General features: G+C 42.0%; 1 protein-coding gene and 2 pseudogenes across 1 annotated transcript in view; 1 reads left to right on the forward strand and 2 right to left on the reverse strand.

The window, feature by feature from the left end:
• The window catches only part of LOC132867683 (zinc finger protein 271-like), a 155,828-nt gene extending 145,712 nt beyond the window's left edge, over positions 1 to 10,116 (reverse strand). Inside the window, exon 1 of the mRNA XM_060900688.1 lies at positions 10,030 to 10,116. The gene's annotated coding sequence lies outside the window, so the exon portion shown is untranslated. The remainder of the gene's footprint in view (positions 1 to 10,029) is intronic.
• The window catches only part of LOC132867726 (histone H2AX-like), a 1,044,434-nt pseudogene that overhangs the window by 222,319 nt on the left and 802,899 nt on the right, over positions 1 to 19,216 (forward strand).
• LOC132867717 (uncharacterized) overlaps positions 1 to 19,216 on the reverse strand; it is a 1,045,807-nt pseudogene that overhangs the window by 219,170 nt on the left and 807,421 nt on the right.

Consider the following 19,216-nt stretch of genomic DNA (forward strand, 5'->3'; position numbering starts at 1 on the left):
ATAGAGGAAGTGGCTGATATCAAGAAATCCTACCAGTGGCTGGATAATGCAGGACTGACAGACAGCACAGAGGCACTAATCATGGCAGCACAAGAACAGGCCATAAGCACAAGAGCCATTGAGCCCAGGATCTACCAGAGTAGATCAGACCCAAGATGCAGACTGTGCAAAGAAGCCCCTGAAACAGTCCAGCACATAGTAGCAGGGTGTAAGATGCTAGCTGGATCAGCGTACATGGAGAGGCACAACCAAGTGGCTGGGATAGTATACAGGAACATCTGCAACCAGTATGGAATAGAAGTACCCAAGTCCCAATGGGCCATACCACAGAAGGTGGCTGAGAACAACAGGGCCAAGGTTCTGTGGGACTTCAGCTTCCAGACTGACAAACAGATCCTGGCTAACCAACCGGACATAGTGGTGGTGGACAAAGAGCAGAAGAGGGTGGTGGTGATAGATGTGGCGATCCCAGCTGACGCCAACATCAAGAAGAAGGAACATGAGAAACTTGAGAAGTATCAAGGGTTGAAAGAGCAGCTGGAACAGATGTGGAAGGTCAAGGGTTGCATGGTCCCCGTGGTAGTGGGGGCACTTGGGGCAGTAACCCCCAAACTGGGAGAGTGGCTCCAGCAAATCCCAGGAACAACATCTGAAGCCTCAGTCCAGAAGAGTGCAGTACTAGGAACATCGAAGATACTGCGCAGAACCCTCAAACTCCCAGGCCTCTGGTAGAGGACCCGAGCTTGAGGATGACATGGATACCACCCCCCCGCCGGGGGTGAGGAGATTTTTTTTCATATATATATATATATATATATATATATATATATATATATATATATATATATATATATACACACACACACACATATACACACACCTGCGAGTGTTTAGTCTACAAGGTTTCCCATACATAGACCATTGTGTGGCGCAGCACCACACAATGGATTCCTATCGCCACACAGACTCCCAATTTCGAAAAAAAAAAGCGTTGCGTATCGTTCCGTTCATTCATAGTGCTCTTTCTTCTCGTTTACGCGTGCGCGCACACACCCACACACAGAGAGAGAGGCGTGCACACAGGCCTGACGTTGCGCATATACCCGGACTGCAAGTAGGCCTGTTAGGCTAATTAAAAATAACGCAGCCTTCCCGATTCGCCTTCCGACCCCTTATTTTAAAAGGTAGCCTACGTCGCGCTCGTGATGAGCTTTATCATAGCCTTCTTGACTTACATGAAACGAACATCTCTGAGTCAGGCTATAAACCAATTTTGATGCATACAGTAGCAGCTTGACGCGAGGAACCGGCCTTATTGCATTATCCCGTTTATCCCACTTCAGCATTCATGCAAGTTATTAATAATGGCTTGACATTCACAATAAATAAGGATTTCCCACTAGCCTAAATAAAATGTTATACTCGCGGGATGCCTAGTTGATGCTATCTGAAGCATAAAATCTGAATATTTGAAGAAACATCTTTATTAGCGAAGTAGAATTGCAAGCGGGATTTCTCAGCTATGAATAGGGCAAGCACATAGAAATTCAGTACTCCTTTGTATATTTTTTTGATGTAATGGAAATTTTTAGTGCTTTGATGAAGAAAATGTACTTTTTTATCCATAGATTAAAACAGACCTCAGGAATAGGCTCCAAGGGGAACACCTGGCAGCCTGCTTACGAATCTCCATAAATGGTCCCGAACTCAATGACTTCCCTTCCGATAGGGCACTTGAGGTTTTTTTCAGGAAGCCACGCAGAATTAAATGTTCTGATAGGGCATGCAGGCTTTGCACCAATTAGGGTAATGCTTTTTCATTATTTTTAGTTGCCTTGGTGTTACCTTAAGTGGTTTCTTGCATCTAATTATGATATTTTAATTTTATTATTATTTTGTTGCTGGGCAATTCCATGTAAATGTCAACCTCACCATGCAAAAATAAAGCAACATGTAATACATCAAAACCACTCCCAGAGATATCACCTAAGCCTGTATTTTACAGATGTGAATAAGTTGAACCAATTTGTCACAAGAATTGTTCCCTTCGCCTTAATATGTCAGTCTTTCTTTCTTATAATGTAAAACCCAAGCTAAAATCAACTTTGATCATGTACAATTCTATATTATTGCCACAAGCCACAGAAATGTATGCTAAAATCCACAAAACAGCAAAACAATAGCCATCCTAAATATTATTTAAGAACTTTGATAGTTTTAGCTGATATTTAGAGAGTTTTTCAAAGGGTTATGGTGGTTAAATTGCTGATTTTCTAAACATATGCCATGTCCATTTCAGACGAGTCACATCCATAACGGAATTTCGTCACATCCATAATGCTGACTTTTCCTTCCGAAACTCTGCATGAAATACAAAATATTTTAAACGAAGATTTTTTAATATTCACCTTGGACCCCTCTATCAAATGGATATCTCCATTTCGACATTAGGTTTACAATTTCACAGAGTTTGATAAAAATGTACAGTCACCCAAGAAAAGTGATACTTTTTCTGTCACATCCATAACGCATCTTTAATTGGCATTTTCTGGCATGCCCTAGATGTACTATGGGAATTGTTCTTGCTCTATCACTTCTCCAGTATGGTACAGCCTCAAAATATGCAACACCTGTTTAAATACTGGGAGACAATAAAACATGCACTGGGTCATTTGTTGCCATTTTGAGTTCAAGTGTCACGTCCATAACGCTGGAATTGCTCTGCTACATTATACTATTTATTTCATTTTAGTATTGGTTGAGGTAAGTGTTGAGTTCAATATTTAAAATAAAAACCTCCAGCTTGTTTTTTGCAATTTATTCCTTGAATGTCAACTAAAGAATGATTGAAAGATTGCCACCAAAAAGGCAAAAAACTAAGGTAAAAACTAAACTTTAACTTCAATTTTGGTGAGTAATTTTCATAAATTTAAAAGACAGGTTTTCCACCAACATCAAGCCCAGCAAACTAATGGCCTGCCCTGTAATGTAAAGTTGGGTCGAGGAATGAAACCAGGCAGGGTTCTGGTAAAAATTGTTTTAGCCGTCTTCTCTTAAAGAACTTAAAAGAATTTAGATTGAACTGAATAATCTCAAATGCTTCTTGTAGCTTTAAAATAGTCCCAGCAGGTGACTCTGAAGAAAAATACTGTGTGTTTGAACACCACCCACTATAAACACTTTGCATACACCCCAATGACCGACTCCACCGACCACGATTCCCTCATCGGCACAGTGGAGCACTACAAATTGCTACCTGGTCTGTGGGAAACACTGGTCTATGTCTATTTCTTATGAGCAATTCCAGCGTTATGGACGTGACACTTGAACTCAAAATGGCAACAAATGACCCAGTGCATGTTTTATTGTCTCCCAGTATTTAAACAGGTGTTGCATATTTTAAGGCTGTACCATACTGGAGAAGTGATAGAACAAGAACAATTCCCATAGTACATCTAGGGCATGCCAGAAAATGCCAATAAAAGATGCGTTATGGATGTGACAGAAAAAGTATCACTTTTCTTGGGTGACTGTACATTTTTATCAAACTCTGTGAAATTGTAAACCTAATGTCGAAATGGAGATATCCATTTGATAGAGGGGTCCAAGGTGAATATTAAAAAATCTTTGTTTAAAATATTTTGTACTTCATGCAGAGTTTCGGAAGGAAAAGTCAGCGTTATGGATGTGACGAAATTCCGTTATGGATGTGACGCGTCTGAAATAGACATGGCATATGTTTAGAAAATCAGCAATTTAACCACCATAACCCTTTGAAAAACTCTCTAAATATCAGCTAAAACTATCAAAGTTCTTAAATAATATTTAGGATGGCTATTGTTTTGCTGTTTTGTGGATTTTAGCATACATTTCTGTGGCTTGTGGCAATAATATAGAATTGTACATGATCAAAGTTGATTTTAGCTTGGGTTTTACATTATAAGAAAGACAGACTGACAGTGACATATTAGGTTGGTTACAAATTGGTTCAACTTATTCACATCTGTAAAATACAGGCCTAGGTGATATCTCTGGGAGTGGTTTTGATGTATTACATGTTGCTTTATTTTTGCATGGTGAGGTTGACATTTACATGGAATTGCCCTTATCTAGAGTGTTTATACTGTTTATTTCAGTTATTCTATTTTTATTTATTGCATTGCCTGTTTGCACCGCGGGTCAGAGAGGACTGAAATTTCATCTGTGCTGTATGTCAAGCATGTATAGCATATTTGACAAAGTTGACTTGACAACAGCAATTTAATTGATCACTGTCAGTTTGTTGATGTAAATGGCGATTTTTCTATGCATACTAAGGTAAAGTTTGGTGTTCCACAAGGTTCCATCTTAGGCCCACTGCTTTTTTTTCTTTTCACATGTTACCTCTGGGTAATGTTATCCACAAGCATGATATTAGCTTCCACTGTTATGCTGATGACACACAGTTGTATGCTTCTGCAAAGTCAGATGAGAGAAAAAAAGCTTAATAAAACTGATGAATGTGTAAAAGACATTATACACTGGATGCTTATTAACTTCCTTTTACTTAACTCTGACAAGACAGAAGTGCCTGTACTGGGACCACATGCAGCTAGAAGTAGGTTTTCTAATTACATAGTAACTCTGGATGGCCTTTCTGTTTTTTCATGTGCAACAGTAAGACCTTGGGGTGATCTTTGACTCCAGTCTTTCATTTGAAACTCATTTTGATAACATGACAAAGATGGCTTTATTTCATCTCAGAAATATTCCTAAGAAACAATGTCTTTACATGATGCAGAAAAACTAGTTCATGGATTTGTTCCCTCTAGGTTGGATTACTGTAATGCCTTACTGTCTGGATGTTCCAATAAGTGCATAAACAAGTTCCAGTTAGTTCAAAATGCAGCAACAAGAGTCCTTACAAGAACTAGGAGATATGGTCATATCACCCCTATCTTATCCACATTGCACTGGCTCCCAATCAAATTTCATATTGATTATAAAATACTACGATTGACCTTTAAAGCACTGAATGGTCTCATGCCACAGTACCTGAGCGAACTTCTGGTCCTTTATGACTCACCACGCCTACTTAGATCAAAAAGTGTTTGCAGTCTGTTGGCACCTCATATAGTGAAGGCTCCATCAAGGGGCAGAGCCTTTTCTTACTAAGCCCCACAGTTATAGCACAGCCTTCCAAGTAATATTTAGGACTCAGAGAGACAGTCTTAATGTTTACGTCTTGACTGAAAACATATCTGTTTAGTCAAGCCTTTTGTTTGTTTGTATACATGTATGGATGCTGTCTCCCCCCCCCATCACCACCACTCTCGCACATTCATTCAGGTTTGTTGGCAGTGTAGTGGCTGCTGCTTTATGTCCCAGGGCTCCCTCATGTCTGTGTTACTTTCTGGCTCTCCCTTTTAGCTTTGCAGTTATAGTTGGTCTTGCCGGACTTCCTGCTTGTACTCGGAACACAATATACACCGTTTTCTTAACAATTAGGTGACAATGGGCAAACCTAACAATCTGTGTTTCTCTCTCTCTGTCAAGTTACATGTCACTCCTGAGATACCAGTGATGCGGACCTCTCCTGCTCTTTGGACCTGCCTGGTCCATCCTGATGCCTAAATGTCTAGCTGGAGTTCTCATCACTTTGCACCTGCAAGGATGGCCCATATGTACAGCGCCTGATCCATCCTGATGCCCTACTTCTAGCTGAGGTTCTCGTTACTTCTCTCCTGTGGAAGATGGCCCCATATGGACAATCTAAATATATCATTTAGGACTGCAGTTATCATGATCCGTTTTGCATTCAAGTCTCCATCAATGAACAGTTGATAACATCAACAAAATAAACTTCATGTTAAAACTCTAATGAGTTTCCTGGTTATACAATTGCATTTTTTTGACCATATCAGACACACTTATAGAAGGGAGTTATTTATAATCATGCAATCAGTCATCATCCAGATAAAGATGGGTTCCCTTTCAAGGTCATCTCAAGGAGTTTCTCTCTTTCCACTGTCACCTCAGACTTGCTCATCAAGGATACATTTATTAAGTAATACATTTAAAATCTGTATTTTTCCGTCAAACTTGTTTGCAACAATGGCTATTGTTAAAAGCATTCTACAAATAAAGTCAATTTATTGGACAAAAAACTGCACCGAAAACACAACCTCCTTGATAGAGGTAATAACAATGCTTTCCAATCTTTCTTTCTCCACATGAACTCAGCTAAATCATGATCAGTTATGACACGATTAGGATGACCCTCAGTGAACAATCTACACTTCTTAGGAGGTGTAACTTTTTTTGTGAACAGAAGACAGCATGGCGGATGAAGAATAGCAGCGAGCAGATCAACATCCTGATTAGGGCTGGGCGATTTTACGATTACGATGTTATTCATGATATAAAATCTCTACGATTAGAAATTAGACATGTACGATATGCCTACGATAAGCCTACGCCTTCAATAAAATTACTTCATCCAAAGTTTTGACAGACACGCGAATAGCCAATCATAACTAAACAGTACCGCACGTAACCAATCAGTTGGAAGAGAGCCACGTCAAGTTAGGTTGCGTGCACACACAAACACACACACACGTGTAGCAGCAACGCACAGTGGTGAAGTTTGCAGGAGCGCGGCATTTCTCCAACAAAGCGATTATAAAAATGAGCGAGAAGCCGACTGACCGGAGTTCTGAACAGGAAAGTCAGAGCACTGCCCTGGAGGACACTGTTGAAAAGAAGGGCCAGAGATCTTCGGTTGTGTGGAGGTATTTTGGATATTTAAAATCGGACATACAACAAAGTGTTACACTATGCAAATTATGCCGAAAGCACGTCCCTACTAAGACTGGAAACACCACCAGTTGTTTCCAGCATTTAAAACAGTATCACCCACTAGAGCACGCAGAGTGCTGTCAGACCAGCAATGACCCCTCGAATGCCGGTAAAAAGAAGCTTCATCAACAGACCATGCAGTCCGCTCTTTCCCGCATTATGCCGTATGAGAAAACATCGAAGCGACACAAAGACATTACACATGCAATCACACACTTCATTGCAAAAGGCATGCTGCCAATACGCACAGTCGAAACGGCAGAATTCAAACAGCTAATGAATGTGATCGACCCTCGTTATCAACTCCCAGGACGCAAGCACTTTTCGCAGACAGCGATCCCAAACATGTACACGGAGTGCAGAGGGATGGTTGAGAGGGACCTGCAAGCCATGTTATACTTTGCCACCACATCGGACATGTGGTCAAGTCGAACATCAGAACCATATATGAGCCTCACTGCTCACTACATTGAGCAAGAATGGACTTTAAAGAGCAAATGCCTCCAAACGGCATACTTTCCCGAGGACCATACTGGTGAAGCAATTGCATCAGGACTGACAGAATCGCTTGCTTCATGGGGGCTAAGTGAAAGCAAACAAGTTTGCATTACCACAGATAGTGGAGCAAATATAGTGAAAGCTACCTCCCTCAACAACTGGACTCGCCTGCAGTGTTTTGGGCATCGACTTCACTCAGCTGTTTGTAAGTTGAATAGCAGAATTGCCTTAATTATATTTTCAGGTCGTATAAATATGAAAAATTCATGTTCATTATTATCTTTAAAAAAAAAAAACAATTATTTAAAAAGAAACTAGACAAGACAGTTTTACAATGTTAGTGTGTTAATACTTTTCATAATGTTTATTAGGCCACCCGTTTAAAATTATGCTATATGTATTTCTCAAAGATTATTTGCCACCTCAGAAGATTCTAACCTATTCAAACTATGTTGGATTCAGGCCCATGTCTATTAAATTTAAAAAGACTGTCTTGATTATGCAGCCCCTCATGTAAAATATTCTGTAGGCCTATTATAAATAATCATACTAGTTCTCTTTTTCTGTTTTTTTTTCCCCCAGAGAGAGCCAGAAAGAACAAGAAAGTGGAGCGTGCTGTGGGTGTGTGTAAGAAAGCAATGGCTGCCTTCAGCTTCTCTTGGAAGAAGAAGAGAGACCTGGCTGCTGCTCAGGAAGAGCTTCACCTACCCCAGCACAAGTTAGTGACCGAGTCACCCACCAGGTGGGGCTCACGTCAGAAGATGGTTGAAAGAATGCTGGAGCAGCAGAAAGCCATCGCTCAGGTCTTAGGTGCAGACAAAAAGACAAGACAACTGGTTCCTGCATGGCAAGACATAGAGGTCCTGGAATCTGTGCATGGGGCCCTGAATACACTACTGGAATTCACTGATTCACTCTCCAGTGAAAATTATGTGAGTGTGTCATACCTCAAGCCGATGCTGCAACTTTTCAGAACACAGATTCTGAAGTCAGCCGACGATGAAACACAGCTCACCAAAGAATTGAAGATGACAGTCATGTCATACCTGGATGAAAAGTATACTGATCCGATTACTGAGGAACTGCTTGATATTGCAACGTTGGTTGATCCGCGTTTCAAGGTGCAATACATCAACCCAGAAAACATTGATGCCATCAAAATGAGAGCTGTGTCCGAGATGCTGGAGGACCTGTCCACTTCAGTCAGAACAGAGGAAGCAGCACCAGAACAAGCAGAGGCAGGAGAGGCTGCAGTGCCTCCCCCCCTGAAGAAACAAAAAAAAAAAGTCATTGGGCAGCTTCTTTAAGAAATCGCACTCCAGCCCAGGACTCAATGACAGAGTTAGTTGAGAGGGAACTTGAAAACTACCTGATGGCAGCAGATGCAGACAGCGAAACGGACCCACTGCAGTGGTGGAAGATCAATGAAAGAAACTTCCCAAGACTTAGCTGCCTTGCAAAGCGCTATTTATGCATCCCTGCAACCAGCACACCCTCAGAGGGTATTTAGCACAGGGGGTAACATTGTGACCTGCCACAGGGCAGCTTTAAAACCTGAGACAGTGGATAGACTTGTCTTCCTCGCTCATAACCTGTAAACAGTCAAACCTTAAACACACTGACGTACAGGATTGCACTTTTTTTCTCCTTGCAGCATAAGGTTTACACGTCAATATGTCTTTTATGTTTATTTGAAAGCTGCTAGAATTTGCACAAATGATTAACAAATGGTATATAGTTTTTATTTTTCAGTTTCAGTTTATTCATTTGAACAAAAAGAACGTGCATCCAGTTTGTTTTGGTTCTGTGAAACTTGAAGGCTTGTTAAGCTATTTTTGTTAATTAGGAAGGAACAACTAATTTGTAATGTTCATATTTTGAGCAGAAAATTAAAGAAAATACAAAAATGGTGATTTGATTTATATCGTGATATATATCGTTATCAAAAATTTTGAAAAAATATATCGTGATATAATTTTTTCTCATATCGCCCAGCCCTAATCCTGATAGAAGTATCAAGGCAGTGGAGATACAAATCACTTCTGGTCACAACTTTAAGAATAAAACCAGAGCAAAAACAGGACGCAGAGCTTTGTGAGTTGGGCCTTTAGCCTTGAGTTAAAGTAACAGGTTTCATTGCTGCCAGAGCTAACTGTTAGACACAGTTCTCTCTCTCCAGGGATTAGAGGCTTCGAGCTCAACACCATACGATTCTTCCAGTAGCGAGATCTCCAGGTTTAGGAAAACATGCCTAAAATAGTCCGCTATGATTTCATCCATTTTCAATGTGTAAAGCTTTCGGCTTAACATCCTGCAGAGAGGATGACGCTGCCTGATTGGCTTATATATAAATTTAAAAAAAAAAAACGAGGGAAAAAAAAAGTCTGTAAGAAATCAAGCTGAGAAATAAAAGCTGTAATTGAGAGGAAATCTCAATTTAGCAAAATTAATAATAATAATAATAATAATAATAATAATAATAATAATGTGATGGAAATTAACTTTAAGTGAAGATTATTTAAGTACTTTCAATATACAACTAAGCAGGTTCGCCAAACTACAGCTCTCTCCTGAGTGGATAAGTAGTGCACTACCGAGAGTGCACACGGCATTATTTCATACTGAACGGAGTTCACCAAAACAGTAAAGTGGGGATGTATTGGAACTCGACCACACACCTTCAGTTTAACTTACCTCAGGGTTTTAAATCCTCAGAGCCAGACACAATAACGTGCTTTTATTTTTATAAACCGAGGGGCTAAAGCTGTTCAGGCGAGCAGCGGTTTTTTTTCTTCTCCAGTGTTTTCTGTCGGTTGGAGAAGCAGCTACTGGACGCGTTACCGCCACCACCTGGACTGGAGTTTCAGGGTGGAGGATGCCTATCCCAACCCCACCCCTGAAGGCCTCTGCATACTCTTGCGACAAGGCTTTCGCAGATAGCTTTTCGCAGACAGTTGTAATTTATCGTTGAGCGGGGAGTAATAGGCGTGCGCGATGTTATTCACCGCTACAACGCAAGGGGGCGCGAAGTCGCGAAATCGCTAGGAGTAGTTGGTGGGTGTGGTTAGTGGAGTGTTTATCCTCCGGTTACTTATAATGACTAGAACTGGAGTCGTATAGATGTACGCACTTCCTCGATCAACCGCTCTTCGTGCTGCTCCATCTTCGCTCGTGTTTTTAAAAATGGCGGTAGTGAAAACAAACCAAACCGGGAAAGTAGGGAAGCGGAAGTACGTGTACAGCAGATGTAGAGTGGACCAATTGGAGCCCTCTTGTCTGCGATGCTGTCTGCGAGGCTTCTGCGGTGGTCACAATTTTTGGGAGGTGCCCGCAGAGCGTCTGCGAAGGTGAGGGGGCTACGTAGATGCTGTCTGCGGTGCCGTCTGCGAGGACTGGGTTGTCAGCATAAATTGACCTTTACACACTTCTACTAACAACAATTAAAATATCATTTTAAAAAGTGTAATATTACATGCCTGGACCCATTTGGCTGTCTGTGCTTTTTTTTTTCTGCTAGAAGCTAAAATTCTCTGTGGCTGGTTTGCTTCCAGTGGAACTGGTGCAAAGCACAAAGTGGGCAGAATAATAAAGACTCCTCTAAGGCACAGAAAGCCAGCATCTATTTGAACTGCTGCTCATGGAACATAACACTTCCCTACCTATGAGCTCACAGACACTTGTTGCTTGACACCCCTCCCTTCCTGACTTTTGACAATATCAATATTTGAACTCACAATTTCCAGATGATAAGGTGAATGTTTTTCTATTGCACCAATGCCCAAGCAGCTTTCTATCAAAATCTTGATGTCTACAAACGGTGTCTGTCCAAGGTGATATTTAAACAAATATTAGGGATGCTGTATATGTATAAAAGTATACCCTGAAGGTATACTTTTAGGGCAGCATGTTGGTGTGGTGGTTAATGCTGTTACTGCACAGTAAGAAGGTTCTGGGTTCAAGCCTGGTGGGAGGGGCCATTTTGTGTAAAGTTTGCATGTTCTGTCTGTGTGGGTCTTCTCTGGGTGCTCTGGTTTCCTCTAAAGACATGTAATTAGGTTAAGTGGATACTCTAAATTGCCCAGACTGTAGGTGTGCATGAGTGTACAGAAAGGAACTGACCACCCAACTGCTACAATTCTGGCCACATCAACCAAGCATGGCTTGGCTCAAGCTTAGATCAGGTTCAGTAGTTGACTTCAGAAAACTCAAAATAAATTAAAAGTTGTGGACCAGATTATTGGTTGGTGTCCCCCTCCCCTGTTAAAGATGTATGTTGTACCACAGAAGAAATCCTTGAAAGGCCGATATTGCTATCACATTCATGTCCATGATGAGTGTACAACCCCTGGCAAAAATTATGGAATCACCAGACTTAGACAATGTTCACCCAGCTTTTTTTTTTTTTTTTTTCGAGCAAATATGACACAAAACAAATTTTTAGCAGCTGAACTTTTTGGCTTCATGAAACATAACTCAAAATCATAAAATTAAATTATTTTAATTAATGGCATTTTCCCAGATAAAGTAGATGGGGAAATTATGGAATCGCTCAATGTCGACATTCAAGCCATGTTTCACCAGGTGAGGGTTGCTGAGGAAGACCAAGATTTTTTTCGCTTTCTCTGGTGGCCTAATGGAAACATCAGTAAGGACCATGGGCTATGACCAACAACCCTTTGAGAGAGGGAACATTTTTATTACAGATAACATCTCCACTCAGTTCTGGATGTTTTTGGTCACAATATCACTCCTGCAGCCCCTTAGAAATGGGACAGTGTAAAGTTGTTTGAAACTCCAACAAAAATCAAACCTGGGCATGGATGTGAACTTTGCCATGGAGAAATCAGCTGAGTGAAGCAAGAGATATTGTGTCGTTATGGATGAGAAGATTCTCGGTTTGGCTTATGGCCAGTGCGGCTCTCTTTTATCCCATGCAATATTCTGCATTATATACTTGCTAACAACAACAAATTTCAACCCGCTAGCCACACAACTAAATAAAATAAAAATTGACAGCTACATTTCTGAAAAACTCCAGGGTTCTCACCAATGGCCAAAGCACTTCAAAGGTGGCCTTTACACTTCAAGGCTGTACCATATGGTCTAGTGGTCAGGATTCCTGGTTTTCACACAGATGGCCTGGGATTGACTCCTGGTATGGGAATGCATCTTTGCTGTGTCACGCTATTTGCAAGTCACATGACCTTGAGTGAAATCCTCATTCCATAGGCTCTTGCTTTCATGAGTCCTTTTGCTACCAGGTGTTGTGATGGGACAAGAAGTCTGATGACAGAACAGAATATTCCAGGATTGACTCCTGGATTACTGAACTTAGCTCTCTCTTACCCCATCTAAGGTCCTGGGCTGGTTGTATGTTAACTCCAACAAAGCAGAAAGACTGAGCTCTGAATCTGACCACAGCAGCCACTGTTCAGCGTTAAATCTATTCTTAACACCATGGGCTCAAACCTGTACATGAGGAAAGGGTACGCATCTGGGTTTTCACTACACCAGGCCAAATGTGTGCCAGTGCATCCAGCTGTTCTTCCAACATCTGATTTCCTGGCAAAGTTTTAAAAAAAAAACATTATAAGGCTATGTTACAACCCCGATTCCAAAAAAGTTGGGACAAAGTACAAATTGTAAATAAAAATGGAATGCAATAATTTACAAATCTCAAAAATTGATATTGTATTCACAATAGAACATAGACAACATATCAAATGTCGAAAGTGAGACATTTTGAAATTTCATGCCAAATATTGGCTCATTTGAAATTTCATGACAGCAACACATCTCAGAAAAGTTGGGACAGGGGCAATAAGAGACTGGAAAAGTTAAAGGTACAAAAAAAGGAACAGCTGGAGGACCAAATTGCAACTCATTAGGTTAATTGGCAATAGGTCATTAACATGACTGGGTATAAAAAGAGCATCTTGGAGTGGCAGCAGCTCTCAGAAGTAAAGATGGGAAGAGGATAACCAATCCCCCTAATTCTGTGCCGACAAATAGTGGAGCAATATCAGAAAGGAGTTCAACAGTGTAAAATTGCAGAGAGTTTGAACATATCATCATCTACAGTGCATAATATCATCAAAAGATTCAGAGAATCTGGAAGAATCTCTGTGCGTAAGGGTCAAGGCCGGAAAACCATACTGGATGCCCATGATCTTTGGGCCCTTAGACGGCACTGCATCACATACAGGCATGCTTCTGTATTGGAAATCACAAAATGGGCTCAGGAATATTTCCAGAGAACATTATCTGTGAACACAATTCACCGTGCCATCCACCGTTGCCAGCTAAAACTCTATAGTTCAAAGAAGAAGCCATATCTAAACATGATCCAGAAGCGCAGACGTCTTCTCTGGGCCAAGGCTCATTTAAAATGGACTGTGGCAAGGTGGAAAACTGTTCTGTGGTCAGACGAATCAAAATTTGAAGTTCTTTATGGAAATCAGGGACACCGTGTCATTTGGACTAAAGAGGAGAAGGATGACCCGAGTTGTTATCAGCGCTCAGTTCAGAAGCCTGCATCTCTGATGGTATGGGGTTGCATTAGTGCGTGTGGCATGGGCAGCTTACACATCTGGAAAGACACCATCAATGCTGAAAGGTATATCCAGGTTCTAGAGCAACATATGCTCCCATCCAGACGACGTTTCTTTCAGGGAAGACCTTGCATTTTCCAACATGACAATGCCAAACCACATACAGCATCAATTACAGCATCATGGCTGCGTAGAAGAAGGGTCCGGGTACTGAACTGGCCAGCCTGCAGTCCAGATCTTTCACCCATAGAAAACATTTGGCGCATCATAAAACGGAAGATACGACAAAAAAGACCTAAGACAGTTGAGCAACTAGAATCCTACATTAGACAAGAATGGGTTAACATTCCTATCCCTAAACTTGAGCAACTTGTCTCCTCAGTCCCCAGATGTTTACAGACTGTTGTAAAGAGAAAAGGGGATGTCTCACAGTGGTAAACATGGCCTTGTCCCAACTTTTTTGAAATGTGTTGTTGTCATGAAATTTAAAATCACCCAATTTTTTCTCTTTAAATTATACATTTTCTCAGTTTAAACATTTGATATGTCATCTATGGTCTATTCTGAATAAAATATGGAATTTTGAAACTTCCACATCATTGCATTCCATTTTTATTTACAATTTGTACTTTGTCCCAACTTTTTTGGAATTGGGGTTGTAGTTCAGAGTGCCTCAGGGTCATTTTCTCACACACCAATCTGCATATTCCAAAAGGAACATACTGTCTTGTAAATGTTCAAAATGAGCAAAATGTTCAGCAAATCACTTAGCAAATGAAATACAGGACGCGTATGACCATTTCCTTAACAGAATCTGAACATGGTCATTCATGGAACTCCTGAATTGTTGGTGTTGCATTTGTTTCAATTCATTGTCCAAAGCACTATATCAATACAATTAAACAAAAGTGAATTATTGAAAGTTGAATTGAAGCTTGTTGACTGCAAACTGAGAAGTAGTCTCTCTGCCTTTTATTTCTGTCTGTATTTGTGAGTGCAATTACCAAAGTGTAATTGAACCAAATATGCAATGGATTGTGGCATATTTTTCTTCATTAAAAATGAAGTGTAGAACAGATATGTATGGGGTCATCTTTATATATGACATTATTATATAGTATTATTTGTGTGATCTTTCCCATCAAAATCAAATCAGGTTGCAAGATCTTAAAAGAATTTAGGTGCAAATTTGCATTTAATAAGTACAAACTTTCTTGTTATGAGCAGAGAAAATGCAATCATGACGAAATATTTCATGATTCCATGAGCCGATGACCATTTTCAGGTGGATCTTTGACTTTCTGATCAGCAGACCCTAGGTGGTGATAATCGATAGCCACACTTCCTCCTCACTGATCCTGAACACAGGTGCGCCACAGGGCTGTGTGCTCAGTCCCCTCATGAACTTCTTGTTCGCCCACGACTGTACTGAAAAAAACAGTGCCAACATCATCATCAAGTTTGCTGATGACACAACCATCTTGGGCCTCCTTATGGACAACGATGAGATGGCATGCAGAGAGGAAGTGAAGGCGTTAGCCAGCTGGTCTCAGGACAACAACCTCTCTCTCAACATCAGTAAAACTAATGAGATGATAGTGGACTACAGGAGACAGCAAGGGAGGGCACACTAGCCCATCTACATCAACGAAACTGTGGTTTAAAGGGTCAGCAGCTTCAAGTTCATTGGTGTGAACATCACAGAGGACCTCTCTTGGACAATACACAGACAGTGTGGTAAGGAAAGCTCTCCATCGGCTCTACAAAAATAACCCTAGATTCCTATTTAAAATTGTTGCAAAATTAACCAGGAATACAACCACAATAGACACATGCAGACCTGCAGTATTTAGTAGCAAGGACTTCATGAATTTTTTCAATGACAAAACTGAAAATATCTAACAAAAAATGCAAACTACTCATTTAAGGTCAGACAACTTAAGTGACAATTTACGTAACCCTGTAGATAACAATTGTAGTACAACCCCGATTCCAAAAAAGTTGGGACAAAGTACAAATTGTAAATAAAAATGGAATGCAATGATGTGGAAGTTTCAAAATTCCATATTTTATTCAGAATAGAACATAGATGGCAGATCAAATGTTTAAACTGAGAAAATGTATAATTTAAAGAGAAAAACCAGGTGATTTTAAATTTCATGACAACAACACATCTCAAAAAAGTTGGGACAAGGCCATGTTTACCACTGTGAGACATCCCCTTTTCTCTTTACAACAGTCTGTAAAAGTCTGGGGACTGAGGAGAGAAGTTGCTCAAGTTTAGGGATAGGAATGTTAACCCATTCTTGTCTAATGTAGGATTCTAGTTGCTCAACTGTCTTAGGTCTTTTTTGTCGTATCTTCTGTTTTATGATGCGCCAAATGTTTTCTATGGGTGAAAGATCTGGACTGCAGGCTGGCCAGTTCAGTACCCGGACCCTTCTTCTACGCAGCCATGATGCTGTAATTGATGCTGTATGTGGTTTGGCATTGTCATGTTGGAAAATGCAAGGTCTTCCCTGAAAGAGACGTCATCTGGATGGGAGCATATGTTGCTCTAGAACCTGGATATACCTTCCAGCATTGATGGTGTCTTTCCAGATGTGTAAGCTGCCCATGCCACACGCACTAATGCAACCTCATACCATCAGAGATGCAGGCTTCTGAACTGAGCGCTGATAACAACTTGGATCGTCCTTCTCCTCTTTAGTCCGAATGACACCGCGTCCCTGATTTCCATAAAGAACTTCAAATTTTGATTTGTCTGACCACAGAACAGTTTTCCACTTTGCCACAGTCCATTTTAAATGAGCCTTGGCCCAGAGAAGACGTCTGCGCTTCTGGATCATGTTTAGATACGGCTTCTTCTTTGAACTATAGAGTTTTAGGTGGTAACAGCGGATGGCACGGTGAATTGTGTTCACAGATACTGTTCTCTGGAAATATTCCTGAGCCCATTTTGTGATTTCCAATACAGAAGCATGCCTGTATGTGATGCAGTGTCATCTAAGGGCCCGAAGATCATGGGCACCCAGTATATTTTTCCGGCCTTGACCCTTACGTACAGAGATTCTTCCAGATTCTCGGAATCTTTTGATGATATTATGCACTGTAGATGATGATATGTTCAAACTCTTTGTAATTTTACACTGTCGAACTCCTTTCTGATATTGCTCCACTATTTGTCGGCGCAGAATTAGGGGGATTGGTGATCCTCTTCCCATCTTTACTTCTGAGAGCCGCTGCCACTCCAAGATGCTCTTTTTATACCCAGTCATGTTAATGACCTATTGCCAATTGACTTAATGAGTTGCAATTTGGTCCTCCAGCTGTTCCTTTTTTGTACCTTAAACTTTTCCAGCCTCTTAGTGCCCCTGTCCCAACTTTTTTGAGATGTGTTGCTGTCATGAAATTTCAAATGAGCCAATATTTGGCATGGAATTTCAAAATGTCTCACTTTCGACATTTGATATGTTGTCTATATTCTATTGTGAATACAATATCAGTTTTTGAGATTTGTAAATTATTGCATTCCCTTTTTATTTACAATTTGTACTTTGTCCCAACTTTTTGGAATCGGGGTTGTATGTTGAGCAGGTGGGTGGAGCAGAGAAGCACGGCAGGCCAGAACTGAGTTTTCAAAAACTCTTTTATTTAGCTTTTCAGCTTTTACTGACACTCTCCCAGTCACACACGTGCACATATACTCAAGCATTCTGGTTGGGGAGAGAGCTCCCTTCCTCTGCTCTCTCTCTCCTTATATAGGGCACGGTCACTGGGGAAGACACACAAACACAGGTTAACAGACATCAGGTGCAGTGATTCTGCCACTGACCTTCCCTGCCTCTGCCCTCCGGACACAGACCGACGCTTGACCATGCCCCCTCTGCCACATGCCCTCACCGCCCGACTCAGGCCGGGCAGCCATCAGGCCTGCAGCCGACTCCCCCCCCGTGACGGGAGAGGAAGTCCGCCACAACCATCTGCACCCCCGGCCTGTGGATCACCTTGAAATTAAAGGGCTGGAGTGCCAGATACCAACGGGTGATCCACGCATTGGCATTCTACATGCAGTGGAGCCACTGGAGGGGCGTGTGGCCCGAACAGAGGGTGAAAGGGCGCCCCAGGAGGTAGTAGCAGAGGGCGAGGACCGCCCACTTGATGGCTAGGCACTCCTTCTCGATTGTGCTGTAGCGCCCCTCACGCACCGACAGCTTCCTGCTGATGTACAGCACAGGGCGGTCCTCCCCCTCCACCTCCTGGGACAGAACAGCCCCCAGCGTTCTGTCCGAGGTGTCCGTCTGCAACATAAAGGGGAGAGAAAAGTCAGGGGAGTGTAACAATGGCCCCCCGCACAGTGCAGCCTTCACCTCAGAGAAAGCCCACTGGCATTGCTCCATCCACTGGACCGGATCTGGTGCTCCCTTTTTAGTGAGATCAGTCAGTGGGCTAGTGACATCCGAATAATTAGGTATAAACCTACGATAGTAGCCAGCCAGCCCCAGGAACTGTCTCACCCCCTTTTTGGTCTTGGGCCTCGGGCAGGCCGCAATTACTGCTGTCTTATTAATTTGGGGATGCACCTGCCCATTGCCCAAATGGAAGCCCAGATACCGTACTTCCACCCGCCCAATCGCACACTTCTTCGAGTTGGCTGTGAGACCCGCTCGTCTCAGCGACCCAAGGATGGCCCTTAGGTGTTGCAGGTGCCGCGGCCAGTCGTTACTATAGATTATGATGTCGTCCAAGTACGCGGCCACATAGGTGGCATGGGGGTGGAGGACCTTGTCCATAAGCCGCTGGAATGTAGCAGGTGCCCTAAACAACCCAAAAGGAAGTGGGACAAATTGGTGTAAGCCAAACGGTGTAGAAAAGGCTGTTTTTTCTTGGGATAGTGGAATCAAGGGGATCTGCAAATAACCCTTTGTCAAATCCAGTGTCGAATAAAAGCGAGCCATGCCTAGTCAATCCAGAAACTTGTCAATACGAGGCATTGGGTACGCATCGAATTTAGACACTGTGTTGACTTTTCTATAGTCCACACAGAACCGGACCGACCCGTCGGCCTTGGGAACCAAGACCACCGGGCTGCTCCAGTCACTGTGGGACTCCTCGACGATGCCCATTTTGAGCATGGCCTTGAGTTCTTCCTGAACCACCTTTTTCTTGTGTTCGGGCAGCCTGTAAGGGCGGCTGTGCACTACCACCCCCAGGGGCATCTCAATGTGGTGTTCTATGAGGCGGGTGCAGCCAGGCAGGGGCGAGAACACGTCCGAAAATTCGGTCTGCAACTGGGCAACCTCCGCGAGTTGGGTCGGGGAGAGGTGGTC

This window comes from Neoarius graeffei, chromosome 19 (assembly GCF_027579695.1).
Source record: "Neoarius graeffei isolate fNeoGra1 chromosome 19, fNeoGra1.pri, whole genome shotgun sequence".
Taxonomy (NCBI): domain Eukaryota; kingdom Metazoa; phylum Chordata; class Actinopteri; order Siluriformes; family Ariidae; genus Neoarius; species Neoarius graeffei.